This window comes from Chiloscyllium punctatum, chromosome 32 (genome assembly GCF_047496795.1).
Source record: "Chiloscyllium punctatum isolate Juve2018m chromosome 32, sChiPun1.3, whole genome shotgun sequence".
In the NCBI taxonomy this organism is placed as follows: Eukaryota; Metazoa; Chordata; class Chondrichthyes; order Orectolobiformes; family Hemiscylliidae; genus Chiloscyllium; species Chiloscyllium punctatum.
This window is the reverse complement of record NC_092770.1, coordinates 12,683,227-12,707,630: the sequence shown is the minus strand read 5'-3', so window position 1 is coordinate 12,707,630 and position 24,404 is coordinate 12,683,227. Positions and strand designations below refer to the sequence as shown.

Here is a 24,404-nt window from a genome sequence, read left to right as displayed (position 1 = left end):
GTTCTGTTTCAGATATCAGCTCTTGGTACCTCTATTTCTAAGGTAAAAACAATGACTGCAGATGCTGAAAATCAAATACTGGATTAGTGGTGCTGGAAGAGCACAGCAGTTCAGGCATTGGATGCTGCCTGAACTGCTGCTCTTCCAGCACCTCTATTTCTAACCCCACCAATATGGATGCAGTGTGCTTCAGGTGTGTAATGTGTGTGCATGCCTGACCTGCTTTATTGATTGCTTAGCTGGCCATTTTCTGCCCGAAAAATAGACAATGTATCATTGAGTTTTCAGAACATTATGCACCTGCTCTACGAAATCTTGCTCAAGAGGCTTGATTTTAAATCTCAATGGAAAAGCAGTGCAGTGATAGTCAGGCACAGGATGCTGCTGCTGGGGTCCCTGGGGTAGTGACAGGAACACATGTTGTGGCCTGGGAAGAGAGCCCGGTGTGGTATTGTGAGGAATCCTAGGATAGAGTGAAATAACTCGACAGAGGCTGGGATCCCATAGCCAAGTCCCCCCTTATTTACACATGAACAGTCCTTGGCTTAAGCACTGCCTCTTCAGAGTCAGGGCTCAGAGTGTTAGTATCTTTGACACTCACCCTTTTACTTTGTCAGCCAGGGCTCCCTGATCAAACCAGATGAACTGTCCCAATCAGAAAACTCATATTCTATAAGGTCCAGCTGGCTGATCTTGTTATAGTCACTACATAGATGATGTCCAAGGTTTCTTTATAAGCCCTGGAAGAAAAATTCGACTGTGTTATTAAGGAGGAAGGTGGTAAAACTGGCACGATAAATTTGCTATTTTCAAATATAAGGAGGCATGTGTTAAGTACAACATAGGGTTTTACCCTGACTTTGGGTTGTATCCTGACATTGGGTTTTACCCTGACACTAGATTTTTGATGAAGAGAAGCCTCTTGGGGTGCCCAGCATGTTTATGGTGTCTGATCTGGTTCATTTTTTCTCACTGTTATCAACCATAAGGTTTAAATTTAACTTCTTATCCAGCAACAAAGCTTCTCTATCCTTCTTTTTCTCAACATTAACTTCAAGCCTCCCAGCTATTTCATGATGCATTTCCCAATGATTATATTTCGGTTCTGTACTGTGCTAAGGACAAAATTAGATTTGTAAAGTAGTATACAACATCATAATGACCATTTAGTACCTGGATATGCCTGATAGTGACAACAATTGGCAAGTTATTGGGATTAATGTAATTTCTGCAGATGTCAATTACATATGGATTTATGCAGGAAAAGTAGCTCAGGTGAATTCTCATTGACTTCCTTGTGCTATTCATTTAGTGCCTACAGCCAAGACAATAAAATGCCCTTTACAAGAGGGTAGGGAGAAGCAGAGCTGAAAATGTGTTGCTGGAAAAGCGCAGCAGGTCAGGCAGCATCCAAGGAACAGGAGAATCGACGTTTCGGGTATCAGCCCTTCTTCAGGAAGAAGGACTGATGCCCGAAACATCGAATCTCCTGCTCCTTGGATGCTGCCTGACCTGCTGCGCTTTTCCAGCAACACATTTTCAGCTCTGATCTCCAGCATCTGCAGTCCTCACTTTCTTCCCGGTAGGGAGAAGCAGGACTACTTTCATCCAGCAGTCAGAAGTATCGCTGGTGGAGATTGATCTGATAGTCAAGGATCAGTAGTACAGTCCCCATTTTTAGTTTCTGTTTGAATTAGGACTCAGAGCCAATACTTTGGACTCAGTAACAAAAGCAGAAATTTTCTCAAGCAGAAGCAACTGCAGAGAGAAAGCAGAATTAATATTTTGGATCCAGTGTCCATTCTTCAGAACTAGTTCAGTTCTGCCAGACCTGCTGAGTTTCTCCAGCAATCTTTTTCTTTCTTTTAATTTCAGACTTCCAGCACCTTCAGTTCTTTGTTTTACTTTTGGGTCAGTTGTAAGAATGCTTCTATTGAAAGATGGGTCTCTCAGTTCTAACCTAAGTTCGCTACTGGACATCAAACGAGTAGTTAGACATTATTTTCTAATCTCCCTTCACTGGGTTGAAGTGGGAATCAAACTCCTTACCTTTTAACTTAGATTTCCGAACACTACCTCTAAGCCTCACATCCATTTAGAGATTGTTTAAACTTTGAAACGATGTTCAAAGTGGCAATTTTAAATAATTTGCAAAACATACAAGTCAGCAATCTCAAAGTTTGGCTGTCAAGCTTCCTAGTTATCAGCTTGGAGCGAAATGCAAAATGGAAATTCTGATCCAAGGCAAGGATGAGATGGTGGGAGGGGGTATGCTAGCCTGTACCTCCAGCTTGTTCCTTGCTGCGTGTTGGGAAAGCCAGGCGTGTGGGCAGCTTCTAACTGAGGTGGAAGCTGCAGAAAACTGGAGATGTCACAATGTGACTTATCCCTGCCCATTGATTCAACGCTCGTCTTTGCAAACGTGGACTGCAGAAGTCCAGTCAACAAAGAACATGTGTTCATCGATCTTCAAGAGGGACTCAGCCCTCATTTTATCGAAAAGGTTAGAAACCAATTTGTAGGTGAGGTAATTTAGAATAATTTTGTCTATGGCAAAGCTGCTGATTTTCCCTTATTGTGAGATGCTTTTGGAGGTCTAGCAGGGATGAGTTGCTATACTTGGCAAGGAGAACAGCAGCTACACTCTTGCATGGCTTTCTGATCTATTCTGACTAAGGCTGCGCCATACGGAGGGTAGTAATGGCAGTACATCTAGGTTTGCAGTACCACAAGGCAACAGAGGCTGGAGAGAGTGCAAGACCTTCTGCCAAGTTAGAGTTGGACTTCCCCAAACTCCTCGACAGTGACAAGAAACTGTCTGACAGGGCCGCCAATGCATTCATTATCTCAGTGTATCATTCCCCTACATGTTACACTCATTGAGGTCTACAGATGAGTTCCCTGAAACAGAGCCCTGTGATAAACTGGCACACAAACTGTGCATGCAGCCCATGCATGCTAATGACTCGTGCATACAGATTCTTTCAAACCAATGCCAAACCTGTCTATAAGGTTCCTATAGCAGCAATTTCCCAGCTGGTGAATGGCAATAACAAATCAAATGATTGAACCTGTTTCTAAGTGGAGCCTCTTCTCCTCCTGTGATAGCTGTGAGTGAATGTCTGAAGGCAACAACAAAAAAAAACAAGGGGATGGTCAGGGTAGGGAAGCAGGGGTTAGGTTGGTGTCTTTACATTATCACCTGCAGTTATCTCATCATGCCAAAAAGCAGGATGAGAATGAGGTGGGATTTGAGAAGAGAGAAAGCTTGGATGGACTATCATTCTCAATGTTCTCAGTAATTCTATTTGTCACAGGCTCTGCCACAATTGATGCCATATGCATCCCCTCCACAGGACTCATGTTCTTTGCTCCCAAACAGAAATGCTTTGCTCCTTTCTAGTACATACTATGTAAAAGGGCTGAATGTCAGTAACTATGTTGCCTTGTTTGAGTCTGTGTGTCTGCCACCATTGAATAGTTGGAGATATTTTGAGACAATTGGAGCTGGGTTTGAGACCTGCTTCAGTAGAATGAGGGTGGGGGTGAGATACAACACCTGGGGGTTAGGTGTGAGGGACTGCAGCTGCATGAAGGAGCTGTGGTGCATTGAGCAGTGTGCCATGTCAGTCCAATGGTGGGTGGGGGATGCATGTGAGGATGCATTCACTTGGCCGCCTGTATGGGGTCTTTCAGCTTCTTGCATTGTTGCCAATTCTTTGCAACTAGAATTTGGGGATTGACCTTGTTCCCAATCCCTTCCAGGGATGATGTTTGAGGATCTTGTGGACTTCCACAGTTCCTGGCTTCTTTCCTTGTACCCATCACTATGAGACCACAGCCAGTGAAAACATAGGAGCTGGCTGTTTCCCCAAATGTTCCAGCTTTATGGTAACAACAATCACCATTTCCTCTTTAAAAGAAACAGCCTGCCTTTAAGGAGAGTGGACTGGAAGCAACATTATTATTAGGATTTGATGCTCAGCTCCCTGCCGTCACACTCAGCCAGCAGCTTGGGCCCAGTGTGAACAAATGTTACAATCAAGCAAATGAGAAGGCCGTACCAAATTTGTGTGCTGCATATTTCTGGGATAGTGGATAGTGGGCAACTCAGAAATTGTGAATTCTCCCTAAGCCCACAAAAATGAAGAAGACCAATATCTAGCCCAATCTGCCTCCAGATTTGGCACAAAATCTAAGTGATTTATTATATTCAAACTTACAGCAGTGATCCAATCCTCAGGGAGAAAATGTTGAAGGGTATCTGTGACTTGACAGTCCTCCAGTATATCTGCTCCATCAGTTGCTGAGGTAATGAATCTTTACAATATTCTATTTAGGCAAAGTTAGTTGAAAAAAAACATTTTGAAAAATAATCAGATAATGGATAACTCAATGGTCAAGGACACGTCAATGAATTTGCATTTGCCGACTTATATTACCTTTTATCTATATTAAATTATAATTGTTATCTCTTGACTGAAAATTAGGAACATTGACTGGTTAATATAATTATGGTAATAGCTTTGGAATAATACCATACATTGATGCACTTTTTATGAAACAATGTGGTCTAAATCTTGTTTTTTTGAAAGAATATGTGGATCCATACATATATTTCTTGAATGTTTAAACAAAGGTAAATTTCATAAGGAAAAGGCACAGGGTGCAACAGCAACACTGACCTTGGATGGAGACCTATCGACCAGAGAATTTTCAAAGAGGGGTCACATGGTCCAGTTAACGAGTGGGATAAAATCATTTCATTTATTTGGACTTAGCTGATGCTGAAGTAAGGAGATTTGGCAAGTTGTTCTTCAAGACTAGGGGTTGCAGGCTGGGGGTTAGGGGTAGATAACTAAGGTGAATTGGAGGCAACAGTATTTGCAAAGGGTGACAGAGTAAAATATGGATGGGAATGGAGGGGACATCAAGAGCATCCTGGCTTCAAGGGGGACAGTGTATGACCACACTTCACATTTCATATGCCAAGGCTGGATGGGTAAGTGCGCAAATGCAGGCTCATGTCAATGACTTAGGTGGGGACCTGGGGAGCCAAGCCTCTGGGGTTTATTAGAAGGACTACTAGGAAGGGGATTGAATGTTTCGGGGCTCATTCTCAGGCTGGCTGAAGGGTGCTCACTGCTGTACCACAACTTCTATCATACTGGAAATTAAAAACGCGCAATGGCCTCACTCGGAGTGAGAATTCTGGCCTTCTGAATTGTGTCTCTACTATTGCCTGCAAGGCAAATGGTACTGGGTAGGCCTTGCACAATTGTGGAATTGCTTCCTGGTCAACATGCAAGGTGGCCTTGGTTCCTTTGATAGTCTCTAGATCTTCCTGAAAGACCTCTGGTTATTAAATAGGACTTCACTCAGACAGCTATTTTCCAACTGAAATATGTTGAGCCAATCTCGGTGAATCTTTCTCAACCAATTTTGCCCCAGTAATCAGGGTGACTGAACCAGGTGCTTCTGATAAGAGACCAGAACTGAAGTTGTACCCTGACTCAGTAAAGAATCTCAGTCTGGCCAAGGTCTTGTGCAAACTTATGTGCTGGAGTCCAGAGTGAATTCGTTAAAGACTTGTTCTGCAATCACTGAAATGCTGGTATTGACCTCCATTAAATTAGATTAGATTACTTACAGTGTGGAAACAGGCCCTTCGGCCCAACAAGTCCACACCGCCCCGCCGAAGCGCAACCCACCCATACCCCTACATTTACCCCTTACCTAACACTACGGGGAATTCAGCATGGCCAATTCACTTGACCTGCACATCTTTGGACTGTGGGAGGAAACCGGAGCACCCGGAGGAAACCCATGCAGACACGGGGAGAACGTGCAAACTCCACACAGTCAGTCGCCTGAGGCGGGAATTGAACCGAGGTCTCTGGCGCTGTGAGGCAGCAGTGCTAACCACTGTGCCACCGTGCCACCCAAATTAGACTTGGGTGACCATTTAACCAGATGTTTATTTTGATTGGTTCTCATTTGGATGTTGCTAAGCAATTTCACTGTTCGAAACTGGATGTAGGTCGACATTCCAGTGTGTGCACAGTCCTGGATACCAGCCTATGAGTTCTCTTACTCCATTTAGGTTTAGTGGGACTGTTTTGCTAACTCAAATCCATATACCAGCAGCAACTACAATGGCTTGCCAGACCAGATTTTGAAGAAAATTTTAACTGTTTGGCTGAGACTTGGCTTTGTTTTGCTGTGGGCTGACCTAGACCCTCTCTGTTCAGGATATGTCCTGAGTGAGGTTATGCAATTGTCTTCAATCAAGTGGTGTTCCCCAAGCTGAGTCAGACTGGCGAGGGTGTCCACTTTCATTGGGATACCCTATAACTCAATGTACCATTTGCCACATTAGATTAGATTAGATTAGATTACTTACAGTGTGGGAACAGGCCCTTCGGCCCAACAAGTCCACACCGCCCCGCCGAAGCGTAACCCACACCATACCCCTACATCTACATCTATCCCTTACCTAACACTACGGGCAATTTAGCATGGCCAATTCACCTGAACTGCACATTTTTGGACTGTGGGAGGAAACCGGAGCACCCGGAGGAAACCCACGCAGACACTGGGAGAACGTGCAAACTCCACACAGTCAGTCGCCTGAGGTGGGAATTGAACCCGGGTCTCTGGTGCTGTGAGGCAGCAGTGCTAACCACTGTGCCACCGTGCCACATATTCCAGTTATGAACTAGTTGTCGTGCCTGTCTGAAGACCAGTTGGGCTTCAGCTAGTAGGTGCTTTTGCATTATTATTGTCATCAATCCCACATACCAATTGGCCTCTCAGCATCTCATTAAGGGTTAACCTAAAGTCATATGTCTCTGCCAGTCATCTTAACCTAGTCAAAAGTCCCAATGCGGATTCCCCTGGTTCTTTAATTGCCAAATAAATCTGACAGCATCTCAGAATTCGAGGAGGTTTGGGTCATAATATTGCTTAACTAAATCCATCAATGTTTGAAAGATTTTAGTATCTGGTTCCTCAGGGAAAGTCAGGCTCTGAATAACCAAAAAAGCTGTGGGTCCCCAAGCTGTCAGGAGATTTACCGATTGCTTTCCATCTGCCACAATGTTATTTGCCCAGAAAAAGTAACGCATTCTTTCCACATACTGGGCCCAATCTTCGACAGCAGGATTGAATAAGTCAAGCTTCTCAATGATTCGAGGAATGCTTACTCCAACTCAAAGATGACTGTTGTGAACTGATTTTTTCAAGAGTGTGCTTTTTTCTATTGCCACTAAAATAACTCAATGGGGCCAGTATCCTCTCACCAAGTCACCCTTTATTTACACATGGAGAGTCCTTGACACTGATCCAGCTCCCTCAGAGTCTGCTCTCAGAGACACATGACATCTGACACTATCTGTCAGCCAGGGCTCACTGATTGGACCAGATTAATAGCCCCAATCAGGGAACTCATATTCTATGAGATCCATCTGGCTGACCTCATCATAATCATGACAGCTATCGATTAATTTATTTGCATTGTATCATAATTGGACTGAATTTACTGTTCCGCATGTGGGCCTCATTTACAGTTTGGAAAATGAGCAAGAAATCAATGTTGTTTCAGTGGAAGAAGCTATTAAATCCTATCCATCACACATCCCAAATCCAATGGCTCGATTGGTGCATGAAAAAAAGAGCAGAGATTTGGTATTTCCAAGTTCTACCCCAACTGGCAGACTCAAATATAGTGGCTTTGTGTTTAACGTCCCTGAATTTGAAGGTTGATACAACAGCAGGTGAATAAAGTGTTGTTTTGCGGCTAATTGATTGGGAAAAGCTGGGATGGGAGTTGGTGTGGCACAATGTGGAAAATTTATCTCCCTTTAGGTGATTGAATGCAGCAAGGCCTATTAACACTACCTTATCACAAAGCTTTAGTTAATAACTGCCATATTGGTATAAAGGACTGCATCCAAGGGAATTAAATGCTACAGAAGGCATATTGCAGGGCATGTTGTTACAAATCTTTTAATTTGTAAACAAAGTTCTCAGTTAAACTGAGGTTACACAGAGCCTCTACATAACTAACATTTAGACTTGGTCTTTTTTTGAGGGTCATATCTCTAATTTAGCAAAATATACAAACTAGTAATCTTTAAATTCTCACCAAATAATTCAAAAGCCTGGACTTTGGGGTTGAGAGAAAAACAATTAAATTGGTTCATTTTGAAATGGCTGCACAAATGACCTCACTTGAAAATAGGAACACACAGGAATATACAAAGAAATGTTTAATGAGTAAGACTGACAATGGTATATGGAAAAGTCTATGAAAAAGCTAAGTAGCTGAACATTAAAATTCATCAACTCTAACATATAGTCCACAAAGACATCTTCAACTGTTTTCACATAGGGATTAGACTTCTCAACTACAAATATTGCTGGAACAAAGTCATAAATCTGAAATTCATTATGTAAATTAGGGGATTTAAATCTCAGTATCTATATACAGAGGAACCTCAATTATCCAAACGACACAGGCGGGGAGTATTTTGTTCGAATAATCGAATGTTCGGATAATCAAATGCCAGATAACAGAGTTTAACCAAGCATCTGGACCTTGCGATCTTGTTCAGATAATCCAAATTTCGGATAATCAAATGTCGGATAATCGAGGTTCCTCTGTAAACAAATGACAGAGAATTCTAACAGATCAGGAGAACTTTTTGAAAAAAAACGGATTGTCCCTGTTGTAGTCCAGCAGCCAGGTTTTTACCCATTAAAACCTATCAAGGTCTTAGGAAGATATTGAAAAATATGAAGTACTGGACAGTGACACAATGGATTGTTTCCTTTTGGATTGGAGCAAGAATAGTTACCTACAATTTTTGTAATTGGAGAGAGGTAAAGGGCGGCACGGTGGCACAGTGGTTAGCACTGCTGCCTCACAGCGCCGGAGACCCGGGTTCAATTCCCGCCTCAGGCGACTGACTGTGTGGAGTTTGCACGTTCTCCCCGTGTCTGCGTGGGTTTCCTCCGGGTGCTCCGGTTTCCTCCCACAGTCCAAAGATGTGCAGGTCAGGTGAATTGGCCATGCTAAATTGCCCGTAGTGTTAGGTAAGGGGTAGATGTAGATGCAGGGGTATGGGTGGGTTACGCTTCGGCGGGGCGGTGTGGACTTGTTGGGCCGAAGGGCCTGTTTCCACACTGTAAGTAATCTAATCTAATCTAAAGCAAAAAAAAACAAAACCCTTTCGTGACCAACTGAGGAAGTTGAATAAAGGAGATCAAATCATCCCATTTCACCTGATTGTAACAAAGCCTAGAAAAAAATGCAGAATAAGCGATGAAAAATCTGTAAAGAAGTTGCTGCAAACAATTCAAGTTCCCACAAGGAGTAAAATTTGGAGTTTGTTTTACTGGGAAATGAATAAACAGAAGGTTGCTCTGAATTGGAATTGCCCGCCAGAAATAGGGATAAAAGCAGGGTCCATAGCATTCCAAGTGGGTGTATGTTTTAAAGGCACTTAAAACAATGTGGTGAGAAACAGCAGCAGAATATAGAAGGAAGCGGATAGCATTTTCAGAAATCTGGCAAAAACTTTATTCGCAGAATGACCTCCTTCATAAAATTTTATGAGTCTGAGCAAGCAGCAGACAGCTAGTTGTTCAAAGCACACCCACGGATTCTATATTGTTACAAACAATTAGAGCCAAGAAACTCTCTAAGGAGCCATTAATGTTTGTGTGTCAACCATCAAAATTCAGAGGTATAACCCTGAAAAGGTCTGATAACTATGTTATCATGCAAATGCATAATGCATTCATATCAAATTCCCTTCTCTGCTAGTTTACTCAAGTCATTGATTGCATTAAACCTCAACAGATTAAGTCCTTTGTTACAATAGTTGAGAGAGGAATTTTAAACAAATGCATTAAGCATTCACAGAATAATGTATTTGAAATGATGAGGAGTCTGAAACTGTGGAGTGGCAGAGAGATTTAGGGGTCTGTGTACAGAGATAATTAAAAAAAAAAGTAGGCAGGCACTAATGTTAATTAAAAAGACTGGTGGAATATTAACCTACCTATCAAAGAAGCTGGAAAGCAAAGGGTTAGAAGCTGTGCTCCAGTTATATAAAGCTCTGTTTAGACTGCACTTAGAGTGCTGTGTTGATTTCTGGGGGCATTCCATCCTAGAAAGGAGATGCTCATTGTGGGGGATGTATCGATAATACTGTGATAACTGTTATAACACATATTGAACGTTAAGCAGTTCAGTATGAGGGCTTCTGTATGTCTAAGAAGGCTTTGATGTTGGCAGTGTGTTCATCTATCAATGAATCAAAATGTAAATCAAGTAGTTCACATTATGTTTCGGAGAACGTACAACACCTAGATTTCCACATTTTCAATGATAAATTACTGGTGACTGTTCAGGACATTGACTGGACATACATCTCGTTATGTGCAAATGATTATGGAAGATTTGGCAACAGCATGAATCTCATACTTCAGCTTCTTTTTCTTCAAGATCATCTAGAAACAGATTTGGCCAAATGATTTTTGTACTTGGAGTTTGTTAATTTGCTTATTGTAGATCTGTTTAATGAGGAGAATATTGTGACCTTTGTGTTTCAACTCCATGCATCAAAAAACCGTAATGACAATTATAATTATACTTGGAAAGGTTATCCTTTTCATCATGTTACTGTTTCTATTGTTGAGCTATTTAGCAGGGATCACAGTTCGTGTTTGATTAGCATTTCCATACTAGCTTCTTTTATGATACAGATTGTTTCTATTCTTTCATGGTTGTTGGCATTGCTGGCTAAGCCAGTATTTATTACACATTCTTAATTTTGTTTCAGGAAGTGGCGATGAGTTGCCTTCATTAACTGTTGCAGTCTATGAAGAGCCAGAACATCCAGAGTGCTGTCTGAATCTCAGAAACATAGAAAATAGGAGCAGAGTAGGCAATTCAACCTGCTCCACCATTCATCATGACCATGTAAACACCATGCTCCCATGCTATCCCCATACCCCTTGGTACCTTTGGCTTCTCAAAATCAGTCAATCTTAAATCTTTTTAGAGACTTCAACTCCACAGTCTTTTGTGATTTGGAGGTGCCAGTGTTGGATAGAGATGTACAACGTTATAAATGACACAACACCAGTGCTGCTCCTTCATTAGGTGGTTGTGATGAAGGAGCAGCGCTCAGAAAGCTAGTGCTTCCAAATAAACCTGTTGGACTATAACCTGATGTTGTATAATTTTTAAACTTTGTGTAGTCTTGTGTGACAGAGAATTCCAAAAGTTCACCACTCTCTGAGTGAAGAAATTTCTCCTAATCACAATCCCAAATGGATAGATTCTTCATTAGGAGAGGAATGAAGGGTTATGAGGAAAACACAGGAAAGTGGATCTGAAATGCGTGTCAGATCAGGTCTGATCATATTGAATGGTGAAGCAGATTCGAGGGGCTCAATGGCTTAATCCTGTTCCCATTTCTTAGCATCTTATGGAAATGACATACCACATCATGAAAAATGTCCATAATACAGAGGAGGAAGTGCTGGATGTCTTGAAATGCATAAAAGGTGGATAAATCCCCTGGACCTGATCAGGTGTACCTTAGTACTCTGTGGCAACTAGGGAAGTGATTGTTGGGTCCCTTGCTGAGATATTTGTATCATCGATAGTCACAGGTGAGGTGCTGGAAGACTGGAGGTTGGCTAACATGGTACCACTACTTCAGAAAGGTGGTAAGGAAAAGTCAGGGAACTATAGACCGGTGAGCCTGATGTCAGTGGTGGGAAAGTTGTTGGCGGCAATCCTGAGGCATAGGATTTACACGTATTTGGAAAGGCAAGTACTGATTAGGGATAGCCAACATGGCTTTGTTTGTGGGAAATCATGTCTCACGAACTTGATTGAGTTTTTTGAAGAAGTAGCAAAGAGGATTGATGAGGGCGGAGCAGTGAACATTATCTATATGGACTTCAGTAAGGCATTCGACAAGGTTTCCCATGGGAGACTGATTACCAAGGCTAGATCTCATGGAATACAGGAAGAACTAGCCATTTGGATACAGAACTGGCTCAAAGGCAGAAGACAGAGGGTGGTGGTGGAGGGTTGTTTTTCAGACTGGAGGCCTGTGACCAGTGGAGTGCCACAAGGATCAGTGCTGGGTCCACTATGTTCCATCATTTCTATTAGTGATTTGGATATGAACATAGGAGGTATAGTTAGTAAGATTGCAGATTACACCAAAATTAGAGGTGTGGTGGACAGTGAAGAAAGTTACTTTAGAATACAATGGGATCTTGATCAGATGGGCTAATGGGCTGAGGAGTGGCAGATGGGGTTTAATTTAGATAAATGCGCAGTGTTGCATTTTGGGAAAGCAAATCTTAGCAGGACTCATACACTTAATGGTAAGGTCCTAGGAAGTGTTGCTGAACAAAGAGACCTTGGAGTGCAGGTTCAAAGCTCCTTGAAAGTAGAGTTGCAGGTAGATTGGATAGTGAAGCAGGCATTTGATATGTTTTCCTTTATTGGTCAAACACCGAGTGCAGGAGTTGCAAGGTTATGTTGCAGCTATATCTGATGTTGGTTTGGCCACTTTTGGAATATTGCATGCAATTCTGGTATCCTTCCTTTCAAAAGGATGTTGTGAAACCTGAAAGGGTTTACAAAGATGTTGCCAAGGCTGGAGGATTTGAGCTATAGAAAGAGGTTGGGGCCATTTTCCCTGGAGCATCGGAGGCTGAGGGGTGACCTTATAGAGGTTTATAAGACCATGAAGGGCATGGATAGGATAAATAGACAAAGTCTTTTCCCTGCAGTGGGGAAGTCCAGAACTAGAGGGCGTAGGTTTAGGGTGAGAGTGGAAAGATATAAAAAAGACGTAAGGGGAATTTTTTTCACACAGAGGGCATGCCAGAGGAAGTGGTGCAGGTTTGTACAACTGCAACATTTAAAAGGGATCTGGATGGGTATATGAATAGGAATGGTTTGGAACAATATGGTCTGGGTGCTGGCAGGTGGGACTAGATTGGGTTGGGATATCTGGTCAGCATAGACCAGTTGGACCCAAGGGTCTGTTCCCATGTTGTACATCTCTACGATTCTATATTCTAAGACCAGGACCCTTGCTTTCAAAGCGGAAACATCATCCCTGCAACCACTCTGTCCAGTCCTCTCCATATTTTGTAGGTTTCAATGAAATTCTTTCTCATTCATCTTCATTGCAGTGAACAGAGGTGCAGTCAATCCAATCTTTCCGCAAACAGCAAACCTTCCATCCTGGGATTCAGTCTAAGGAGTCTTTGTTGCATTACTCTATGGCAAGCATATCTTTTCTTCAGTAAAGAGATGAAAAATGTACGTTGTTGTCTCATCAAGATCCTGTATAACCGTAACTTGACTTCCATGCTCTTGTACACAAACCCTCGTGTAATTAAGGTCAATGTGCCTCCCTAACTGCTTGTTGGCAGGAAGGGAGAGAGTTCAAGGATTTTAATACAGTGACAGTGAAATAATAGTGTTATGCTTCCAAGTCAGAATTCTGTGACTTGGAGGAGAACTTGCAGGTGGTCAATTCCCATGTATCAGTTGCTCTTATTCTTCTGTCCCGTAGAGATTGCATGTTTGGAAGCTACAGTCTAAGGTGCCTTGGTGAGTTGTTGCAGTGCATTTTTTATCTGGTATGGACTACTGCCACTGTGTCAGTGATGGAAGGGATGCATATTGAGGATGTCAGATGGGGGTATCAATCAAATGGAGACCAGGATGGTGTTGAGCTTGTTGCTGGAGCTGCACCTACCCAGGCAAATAGGGAGCATTTCATCATACTCCTGACTTGTGCCTTCTAAATGCTTAATAGGATTTGAGGAGTCAGGTTTAGAGTAATATGCTGCACAATTTCAAGCCTCTAACCTACTCTTCTAGTTACAGTACTTATATGGCTGCATCAATTCAGTTTCTGATCAATGATAATCCCCTGGACATTTTTGGTGAGGGACTCCAGCAGTGGTAAGGACATTGAAAGTCAAAGGATGATGATTGGGTTCTGTCTTGGACACTTCCATGACAAATTCCTACAGAGATGTCTTGACCAAATTAAGTGACATCCTAAAGTCACAACCATCTGCCTTGTGTTATTCATGACTCCTGCCAGTGTAAGGTAATATTAACCTCTCTTCCCCACCAATTCCCATTGTCTGAAGCATCTTGACGCCATATCCAGTAAAATGCTGCCCAGTTATTGATGAAATGCCATTTGTTCGAATTGTCAATGACAGCTTCCATCACTTTGCTGCTGATTAAGTGTCCACTGATGAGATGACGGACAGCTGAATTGACTTTTTGTGCAAAAGATAATGGACAACCTTTCACACTGCTGGGCAGATGCTAATGTTACAGCCATACTGACCCAGCTAGGTTAGGGGTCTGGCTAGTTCAGTTCTGTTGCTGAATGATTTCAGGGTCCATAGCTTTGCAGTATCTCATACCTTTAGCTGTTTCATAATATCATGTGGAGTAAGTTGTATTGGTTGAAGACTGGCATCTGTGATGTTGGGAACCTCAGGAGGATTCTGTGATGGACATCCACTTCACAGGCATTACTGAAGATGCCTAACATAATAGTATATTATTATAATAAAGGCTTATGCCTGAAGCATTGACTTTCCTGCTCCTTGGATGCCATCTGCTTTGCTGTACTTTTCCAGTGCCACCCTTTTTCACTGAGATTCTCCAGCATCTCCAGTCCTCACTTTCAAGTGAACATTTCTGAGTCATTTCATACATGTTTTTATATTTTGTCACTGTCAAGTGCCCACTTCCAAAGAGATATGAATAAAAGTTAATGGACTGCAGTATTAACTGACAAGGGCATAATATCTTCATACTCCATTGATGCAGGTTCAAATGAAGTATTGGGTAATGATCATTTACTTTATCTCAGTTGGAGATAAAGTTCGCAATAAAAGAGGCCCACTTGGGTGAGAGGAAATGTAATGGTTAAACAGAAATTAAATATGTGCAGATGTATGAATCTGAATTAGAACAGATAATGTTAGAAAACACATGCAAGACAGGCAGCACTTGTGGAGAGAGAAAAACTAAGTCAACAGTTCAGATCAATGACATTTTATCAAGTTATTTTGGGATTTTGCTGAACAACCCTGTTCAGTTTACAAACATGATTGCAAGTTTCTGGTTACTCATCACTTTAATTTTCTATCCCACTCCCAGTCTGATCTTTCTGTCCTTGGCTTCTGTACTTCTGAACCGTTAACACTCATTTGCTTTTCCTTGAATGCTGTCTGACAGGATGAGCTTTCCCAATGTTGTCTGTTTTTACAAGAAAACAGTTATCGATTGGAAAATTTGAGGGCTTCTTCTGAGTGATTTTTTGAAAGCATCTTATTATGTCTCACAATGTCTTTATAAATTGTTGCTGACAAGAATACAAAAAAGAAGTCTAGTTTTTTGTATCACCCTGTCCGTTATATCAAATACAGGGGCTGATTTCATTCCTTGGCCATTGCTGTATGTTAATATAAGTACACTTGACACCCAAACATGTAAAATGATTTGGAATTAGATACAGTATAGCTTTGTGACAACTTAAAATGTGATTCAATCTGATTATACCAATAACATATTTTTGGCTTAGAATCATGCAATCTGGATGCAGCACATTTTGCCAAAAAAGGCTATTCAAGCATTCAATCTATGAGAAGCTTATGAGACACCAATACAATATTTCATAGTTTCTTAACAGCAGTACAGGAATTTTTTTTAAAATTCTCTCTTCTCAACAGCTGTTTCATTTTTTGACATATTTTTGTGTTTATTATCTATTTTGGCTTTCAGGTTATTTAGTAAATGTGAAGTTACCCTAGATTTCTGGTCCTGACAAGAAATTCCAAAGAATTCACATTGGATTCAAAGAGTCAAATCATTGGAAACCTCAGAATCACAGAGTCTTAGCCTGAACAGTAGGGGATTCAGGTCGGTCTGCTATAACGCATGTCTCGTTAATGCGAATTTGCTATAACACAATTGATGAATTGGGGACACTGTTTCCAAAGCATAAATTTTTGAAATATGTATTGGCTATAACATGATTCTGGTCCCATTAGTTTGAACAGGATTGCATGAAAATAGAACGACTGCATTATAGCAGAACTGTCTGTCAAAATTCATGGCAGAATCACATCAGAAGTCCAGCAAGGCCTATCATGACTTTGAGAGTAGGTCATTGCATCTTTGATCCATGTGTTGATTCGTAAGGTGAGAGTCTCAGGAGGCAGTGGCAAATTGCCAATTAAAATAGCTTGTTAAGCACTTTACTAATGCCACAACTTGCTTCATTAATATTCAGCTTCTATCTTATCAAACACACTGGATCAAGCTAGACATTGAACGTTCTTGACATAAAAATCAGAGCATACATTTGTCTGTGAGGAGGATATGCTCCATGGACATTAGCCCCCCCCACACACACACACACACACCCCTTGTCTATGGACCTTACATTTCACAACTCCTACAATCCTCGGGCAACTCTCCAATCCAATTTCATAGCAAACACAGACTTGCATAAAAAAGACACATCAGCAAATAGCATTGAAATGCTGCTACAAACGACACTGCATGGGTGGGTAGGCACCCTGCTTATGTATTGGACCAGGTTGCATCACTGCATAATTCCATGCAGCATTATTAGTAGAACATGCTTGGAGCAGGTATGAAATCTTGTGCCCTCATCTGTGGCACAATTAGTGGCAGGAACATTAAATTGGGCAGGTGGGTGGAAGCTCTGCCACCTTCCTGCTCCCAACCCAGGTCAATCCTTGGCGCAAAAAAAACCTGTGGAGGTCCGACTGCCATTAGAGGTGTTTAACTGGAAATTAATGCTGACTGATGCATAATGAGGCAGGCCTGCCATAGAACAGGCAACAAAGGGGCTACATCACATGTCTGAATTCACCTTTCAAGGTCCTGGCTACGTCTCCAAGACTCCTTCCTAGGTTGTGATCCAGCATATGAGACCAGTACTTTGACTTCATCAGCATGATTGCTAAGAAGGATAGCTCAATGAATTGCTCGCAATCAACTGGGCAGAAATGCATTGTACAGTGAAAGAAGACCAGCAAATAATCTACGTTTCTGATTTTATTCATGTATTTTTTCAGTGCTGTAAGGAAGCCAGAATTTACCACCGGTTATGATCGATGCAGGGTCCCAGGGATTAGAAACAGCAGCAGACATGTAGCCCATTGAGACAGTTTCACCATTCATCAAGATCATGACAAAGCTGTGACTTTTGCCGCATATCCCTTGATCAATAAAATGTGATCTAAAATTCATATTTGATTGAGTATTAGCTGTGGAAGAGATTTTCAAACTTCTACCAACGTTGTTGATAGGTTTCTCAGTTGCCGAAATGCTACTGTGTGATCTTTGATTCCCACAAGCAACAAAAGTTCTCCTCTCAGTTCAAAGACTTGCTTAGGTAATTGTACCCAATGCAGTGACTGATCATTTCTGTGAATATTACAGGATTCATCTAGTGCAAGTGAAGTGCAATAGAATCTATCAACTCAACAACTTTCCCTTATTCTGAACAGAAAAAAATGTTGTACATAAAATGCAAAAGAAGTTTCTTGTTCCTTTCCAATACAGCATACTAAATTTCTCATGGATTGCAATATTTTTCCTCAAACCTTATACTTTTTGACTAGAGGCACATTAATCAGCTCTCTAAATGAGCTACTCATCGGATCTGTCGCTGTTCTTCGTTTTCTTGTGACAAATCTATCCATTTGAAAATCTTTTCAATCTATTGCTCATGATTCTTTCATGAGACATGGCAGATCTGTCCCTATTCTGCATCTTAAATCCATTTGTCATCCAGATCTTTGTCCAGGATCCAGTCTGATGATTTCTTGCTTTGCCATTTTCTTAACTCCCAAATCTTCTTACCCTACAGAATTCAGAAATCTATCATACTTACAATGCGAATGTTCTGGTTGTCAGAGAAATGAGGGCGAAGGCCTGCCTTAATAGTCAGAAAAGAGGGATTGTGAAGAGTCATTGTTTGCTCAGAAGAAAAGGTATTATGTGGAATGCGCAGCCCTTAGCTTTTATATGTTGCAAATTACTTTCAAGGATCAGAAGCATGCATTCTGCTAATGTTAGTGATACTTGAAAAGTGATAGGACACCATCTCACTAGAAATATTTCCTGTTACCTGATTTGGTCTGTTATTAGGCACGTTTGCCAGTTAAATTACAAAACCAAGTCCCTAGCCTTCCAGGGAATGATTAGAAAAAATAGGCCTTATCAACTTCTGATGTGTGAAAATTACTATTCATTTTACCCTGTAGCACATTCAATTTATTCTCGAATTGATTTTTTGCTGCTGACTAAATCTTTAACACTAAGTCTGGCTAATGTTTGAGGCGATGTGATCACAATTTCAAATTATATTCTTGTCCTGATGGATACAATTGAAAACAGAAATTACCACTGTAGAAAGGGGAGATTGAAAAAGGCTTTTATTTTTAACCAAGCAGATACTTCTGCAAATCGATCCAGTAACATCTGATTGATGGTAAACTTAATTTATTCCCCAGATATTGATACTGATTTTATAGGTAGCCTGAAAGGTATTGGGAAGGACTGACGTTGCAAACTAATCCAAAAGAAAATTCAGAATCAGGGCTGCAACCCTAGTGAGATTTTACCCAGTGAGATTAATATCTTCGGCACTATTTCATCACAATTCCTTGATTGCCGAGTGTTCACTCTCAGAGGATACATAGTCGGATAATTAATTTGATTGGCAGGCACAAGATCTTGCAGGCTTACCTAGACACCAGACCATGGCTACCCTAGATGCCTGCAAGGGTGGGGGAGTGATCCAAATGCTTTTTGTGGAGATAAGTCTTTAGACTTTAAGATCTGGTTGTTTTCTTAGCTTTTGGCTTTTCTGGTATTTTTTTCTGCTTTTTTAAAATTCTGATTTTGTAACCAAGATAGCACTGGAGAATGGCAATTTTGTACACTTTTCACTGTATTCATGTATTTCTAGACGAGTACACATGAGAATAATTCTAATTCCAATTCTAATTCTTAAATCTAAGTAGAGTTTATCCAAAGTGAATACAATGGGTATTACACCTTCGGATGTGAAGGAAAAAGAGGAGGCTGCAGTGACTGTGTGCAGTGCCTGCTCCACTCTCAGAGCACACACTCCTGGCTGTTGACAATAGAAGTACTAATTAGCAGACTCTCATGTTACCATCTGGCAGTGATGAGCTAAGTGTCTCACATACCTTCTTTGGTAAACTCATCTTGTACCTGTCACTGAGGAGCAGATGAATATAAAATAAATCAAGGTCTGGCAAGATTTATTAACAGAAGAATCTACCTGGCGAGCATGTCATGTAAGTCCTGTAATATATTTCCTTCAAAAGGTTGTTAATCGTTTTAGCTAAAGCCAATTCTGATTAAGTGCACTATTGGGAATATACCTGATTCTGTTGCAAAAATAATGTAATATTTCAGACAAACTCACTCATACAAGTTACTTTTATGACCATCAGTCAGAATCAGAAAGAAAGATTGAACAGAAACTTTGATTCACAAGCCAAAATGTTAACCAAGTATTAATCTGTACAAACACTAAACATAGTGTGTGGCGTGTTGCTTGGATTAAATAAAAATAGCAGGTTCCAGATTAGAGTGGTGCTGGAAAAGCACAGCAGTTCAGGCAGCATCTGAGGAGCAGGAAAATCGACATTTCGGGCAAAAGCCCTTCATCAGGAATAGACTTTATTCCTGATCTATTGCTCTATTCCTGATGAAGGGCCTTTGCCTGAAACATCGATTTTCCTGCTCCTCGGATGCTGCCTGAACTGCTGTGCTTTTCCAGCACTACTCTAATCTAGAATCTGGTTTCCAGCATCTGCAGCCCTTGTTTTTACCTAAATAAAAATAGCAGCATGGACATTAGAAAATTCAAGCTCCAAGTCTTTTTTGAGAAAGAAGAGAATCATACTTTGATTTTTAACCTTGCAAAACTCTTGATTTAGGAAGTGAATCAGGTCATTCGGAATTGATGTGCCAAGACACTTGCTCACACAAAATGTTTGTGGTAATTTTGTGCTCACTCCCCAAATAAACTTTGAAACATGGTCAACTGAACATTTGTTAGCTCAGGGTATTCTGGAACTATGGAATCATCATTTATAAACTGAGTTAAGATGCACACCTGATATGATCTAATTGAATGGTAGAGGAGGTAGAAGCAAATGAATCCAGTTGCAACTTTGAAGAGGTTTTGAAGAGGAAAGTGTGAGATTCCAGATGTGAAAAGGCTCAGTTTCATTTAAAAATTAAAGGAGTCTTTGCAACCTTCTGATATCCCTTCCCATCAGGTCCGGTGTAGGGTGGTAATTCTGCTCATCCCATCAAAGGAGTCATAGCACCTCCAACCAGTTGTGGGTGGGGAGTGCCATTGCCTTCCCATCTTGCCTTCCGGAAAATGGTCCTCATCCTGTTTCCTGGAAAATGGCCTTTGGCCTGCTTCCCAGATGGCCTTGGGGCAGAAAGATGTGAGGAAACTGATGCATTGGGTGGCAATATAAATTTATATAGACACTGAAATAACTGCACAGAGGCTAGCATCCTATCACCAAATCACCCTTATTTACTTGTGCATAGTACACTGGCTGTGGCCAGCTAGTTCAGAGTCAGTCCAGAAGTGAGGAGATTCTGAATCCCCTGTCTATATCTGTCAGCCAGGGCTCCCGGGTTAACAACACCATCAAACATCTCATAGTAAATGAGATGCACCCAGTTCCAATCACTATACCCTCTTCGCCTTTTGCCTTGATCCAGGGCCTAATGCTTTCTGGTTTATGTTTTTGGTGGAACGTTAGAGAGTTTGCTCATCAAAATGGACTTTGAGAGGTTGCTCATGAACATAAACATCTCTGACCTCAAAGTAACTGATTACTATTAAAAGAAATCTGAAGTTTGCTCTGACAGCAGTGAATGGCCTGCTAGTTTCTAGATGTAGAAGGCAACGTGATCTCGCAAAATAAAAGCAGAGAATACTGGAAATAGTTGGCAGGTCCAGGCGGCACACGTGGAGAAAGGAAGGCCATGTTAGAGTTGTGGCCAATGACATTTAGTCAGAACCAAGAGATGTTGCTGATGAACAACTTATAATGCCTTTATTCCTGATGAAGGGCTTTTGCCCGAAACGTTGATTTCGCTGCTCGTTGGATGCTGCCTGAACTGCTGTGCTCTTCCAGCACCACTAATCCAACTTATAATGGAGGAACAGTCATGGTAAAAATAGGAGGAAGAGTGAGACAAACCAGTCTGGGATTAGGTGTATAATATGAAATGATTAAGTGACAGGTGTGGTCATTATGTGACAAAAGCAAGTTATAATAAGAGATTACAGAGATAAGAAATGTCCCTGAGGCCAGAGAGTGTGTATTTGTTACAAGAAGGCAGCACACGATGTGCCAAAAGAATGATGATTCTTTGGCTCAAAAGTGTGTTGACAGAAAAGGGGCAGCCAATATTGGAAACTCATTATTTGGTGAGAAATTACCACTGACAACCTCTTTAAATCAATCAATAAATCATTCACTGAATTAGAATATAGAACAGAGAAGATAGAAGATTGCAATGCAATACGGGCCCTTCGGCCCTCGATGTTGCGCCAACCTGTGAAAATAATCTGATGCCCATCTAACTTACACCGTTCCATTATTATCCATATGTTTGTCCAATGCCCATTTAAATACCTTAATATCGGCGTGTCCACTACTATTGCAGGCAGGCCGTTCCATGCCCCTACTAGTCTGAGTGAAGAAACTACCCCTAATATCTGTCCTAAATCTATCACCCTGAACTGAAAGCTATGTCCCCTCATGTTAGCCTTCACCATCCCAGGAAGTCGGCTCCTTCTGTCCACCCTATCTAACCCTCTGATTATCTTATATATCTCAATTAAAGTCACAGCTCAACCTTATTCTCTCCAATGAAAACAGCCTCAGTTCCCTCAGCCTTTCCTCATAAGACCTTCCTTCCATACCAGGTAACATCCTAGTAAATCTCCTCTGAACCCTTTCCAAAACTTCCATATCCTTCCTATAATGCGGTGACCAGAACTGCACGCAATATTCCAGGTGTGGCCTTACCAGTGTCTTGTACAGCTGAAGAATGACCTCGTGGCTCTGAAACTCAATTCCCCTATGAATAAATGCCTTCTTAACAACTCTATCAACCTGGATTGCAACTTTCAGGGATATGTGCACCTGGACACCGAGATCTCTCTGTTCATCAACCCTGCCAAGAATTTTACCATTAGCCCAGTACTCTGCTAAGTCACCTTCAATCCTGAAACTCCATATTTTGTCCAATAGCTTACTATGTGGAACCTTATCAAACACCTTATTAAAGTCCACATCAAATGCTTTACCTTCATCCACCTTTTTTGTCACCTTCTCAAAGAACTCAATAAGGTTAGTGAGTCATTACCCACTCTTCACAAAATCGTGTTGACTATCCCTAATCAAATTATTCTTTTCCAGATGATTATAAATCCTATCTCTTATAACCTTTTCCAACACCTTACCCACAACTTAGGTAAGGCTCACTGGTCTATAATTATCAGGATTGTCCCGACCCCCATTCTTAAACAAGGGAACAACATTTGCTATCCTCCAGTCTTCTGGCACTACTTCTGTTGACAATGTTGACGTAAAGATTGAAGCCAAAGGTTCATGAAAGAAAACACTTACCACCTTACCAACCAATGCTCAGAATTTTTTTTTGGTTAGAGGAGGAGGATGGGTGGGAGACACTACCCGGGTAGTGTTTCAGGTAAAGCAACCGCCCAAATATGTAACCTCGTGACCTCTCTGACAGCCGCCTGCTCGGCGGTCCCGTACTTCCTGCTGCTGGAACAACAATATGTTAGAAGTTTGCTTTCCTAGTTATTTGAAAGAACTCCTAAGTAAAATAACATCCTAATTTACCATCTATCCATCACTTTAAACCTTCATCTCTCCAACACTGGTTCATAGTGGCAGGAGTGTATACTGCTGACAAGATGCACTGCAATACGTTGGCAAGATTCCCTCAATAGTGCCTTCTTAACCTGCAATATCTACCACTTAGAAGGACAAGAGAAGTAAATACACGGTACATATGACCGCCATCATTTGCAAGGAAGCATCTGATTTGCAAGTTACACACTATCTTGAAATCAAACTAATGCCATTCCTTCACTATCATTGATAGTTCTCCATAACAGCATTGTGGATATACCAATGCCACACAGATTGCATGGTTCAAGATGGCATCTCACTCCACATTCTCTATGGCATATAGGGTCGGGAAGTGAATGCTGCCTTTAACAGCAAACCTACATTCCATGAAGCGATGAGAAAAAAATTACGACCAGTAACTATCGGGATGGCACAGTGGTTAGCACTGCTGCCTCACAGCACCAGGGACCCAAGTTTGATTCCAGCCTCAGGTGACTGTCTGTGTGGAGTTCGCGCATTCTCCCTGCATCTGCATGGGTTTTGTCCAGGTGCTCTGGTTCCTCCCACAGTCCAAAGATGTGCAGGTTAGGTGAATTGGCCATGCTAAATTGCCCATAGTGTTAGGTGCATTCGTCAGGGGTTGATATAAGGTAGGGGAACAGGTCAGGGTGGGTTACTTTTTGGAGGGTCAGTGTGGACTTGTAGGGCTGAATGGCCTGTTCCAAATTGTAGGGAATCTAATAAAAGTAAATACGAGGGTAAATTTGGTGAAAAGATGTAAATGGGCCCGAAATGGATTCTGTGTTAATAAGATACACTCCAGTGTGAATCTCTAATTTTTGCATACAATTTTAGTCTCAATTGTTAATAACCATAATTAGAAATTGACTTAGCTTAAGTTGCTACTGGAAGGTTTGTCACTCAGATATTGTTTCTTTTGTTCTCTCATCACAAGTGGATATTACAGGCTGGCCAGCATTTATTGCCTAGTTGCCCTTGAGTAGGTGTTGGTGAACTTGAACTGCTGCAGTCCATGTGCTGTGGGTTGACCCTCAGGGAGGGAATTTCCGGATTTTGACCATCGACACTGAAGGAACAGTGATATATTTCCAGGCCAGGATTATGAGGGCTTAGAAAGAAACTGGCAAGTGGTGGTGTTCTATGTATCTGTTACCCTTGACTTCATAAATAGAAGTTGGTGGGTTCTGAAAGATGGCGTTTGAGGATTTTTGTCCTGAGTTCTTGCTTAAAGCTCCTTGAGTGTTGTTGGATCTGCACCAATCTAGGTAAGTGAGGAATAATCCATCATACTCCTGATTTGTGACTTGTAG

The 24,404-nt window shown here is 41.4% G+C and overlaps 1 protein-coding gene across 4 annotated transcripts in view; it reads left to right on the top strand.

Moving 5' to 3' along the window:
* mgat4c (mgat4 family member C) overlaps positions 1-24,404 on the top strand; it is a 416,483-nt gene that overhangs the window by 59,668 nt on the left and 332,411 nt on the right. The window contains exon 1 of one of the 4 annotated variants that reach the window (XM_072551646.1): positions 4,265-4,311. The exons of the other annotated variants lie outside the window; for them this stretch is intronic. The gene's annotated coding sequence lies outside the window, so the exon portion shown is untranslated. Of the gene's footprint in view, positions 1-4,264; positions 4,312-24,404 lie in introns of those variants that run through there. 4 annotated transcript variants of the gene reach the window in all.